The sequence below is a fragment of the Trypanosoma cruzi genome (assembly GCF_000209065.1).
Source record: "Trypanosoma cruzi strain CL Brener chromosome Unknown tcruzi_1047053487491, whole genome shotgun sequence".
Classification (NCBI taxonomy): domain Eukaryota; phylum Euglenozoa; class Kinetoplastea; order Trypanosomatida; family Trypanosomatidae; genus Trypanosoma; species Trypanosoma cruzi.
In genome coordinates this window covers 1-724 of record NW_892601.1, presented here as the reverse complement: position 1 = coordinate 724, position 724 = coordinate 1, and the positions used below count along the sequence as shown (strand labels likewise).

The 724-nt window shown below is 57.9% G+C and overlaps 3 non-coding genes across 3 annotated transcripts, besides 1 other annotated feature; all 3 read left to right on the top strand.

Moving 5' to 3' along the window:
- Positions 1-140: 140 nt before the first annotated feature.
- On the top strand, positions 141-237 carry Tc00.1047053487491.30. The gene has a single exon (XR_008254996.1). It is a non-coding gene; the product is annotated as a C/D small nucleolar RNA (snoRNA), TB11C4C1 (small nucleolar RNA).
- Positions 238-242: 5 nt separating this feature from the next.
- Positions 243-279: a microsatellite.
- A 67-nt stretch (positions 280-346) lies between these two features.
- On the top strand, positions 347-433 carry Tc00.1047053487491.20. The gene has a single exon (XR_008254995.1). It is a non-coding gene; the product is annotated as a C/D small nucleolar RNA (snoRNA), TB11C4C2 (small nucleolar RNA).
- Positions 434-634: 201 nt separating this feature from the next.
- On the top strand, positions 635-724 carry Tc00.1047053487491.10. Its single transcript, XR_008254994.1, has one exon. It is a non-coding gene; the product is annotated as a C/D small nucleolar RNA (snoRNA), TB11C4C3 (small nucleolar RNA).

Here is a 724-nt window from a genome sequence, read left to right as displayed (position 1 = left end):
CCGCGCGTGGCGCCACTGCCCGGTTGCGCGAGAGTTTGCGGTGACGGTGCGCGCGTCGAGGCTCCCTCCCCAGTTCGGGAAACGATGGGAAAAAACAAAACCAAAGAGGACGCGCACGGGTGAGAGATGCGGCTGCGACGCGTGATGAAATTCCACAGTTTCCTGTCAGTCTGACGACGAAAACGCGTGAGGACGCAATTCCCGACTCAGCTCACACTGAAGTGCTTTGCTTTACACCCCCATCTTTCTTTTTTTTTCTTTTTCTTTTTTTCTTTCTTTGTCCCTCTGCTCTCGCTGCGCGGTTTTGCGGCCCAGCGACGCGCACGCCCGCACACACACACACGCGCTACGATGGAGACATGTTGTTCGAGGTCCAAACAGTTTGAGCGACGCATTGAGAACGGAACAATAAAAACCACCTTTCGGCTGAGCGCCCGCTCCCCTCCCTCCCACTTCCTGCTATTGTTGTCGTTTTTCTTTCTTGCGCAACGGCGCGCACGTAACATCCTGCCCTGTCTGGCGCCCTGCCTGTGCAAACGGTTGGTGGCGGGCCCGCCCGAAAGCGCAAGAGAGAGAAAGAGAAAGAGAGGGCCGAATTGCCCGGAGGTGGGTTGTGGTGGGCGCACGCCGCTGCTGATGGAAGCAACCAACTCTTGTGCGCGAGGGCGCGTGGCCCCGTGAACGCGCTTGCGTGATGGCCAAAAACAAACTCAACAGGTCTGAC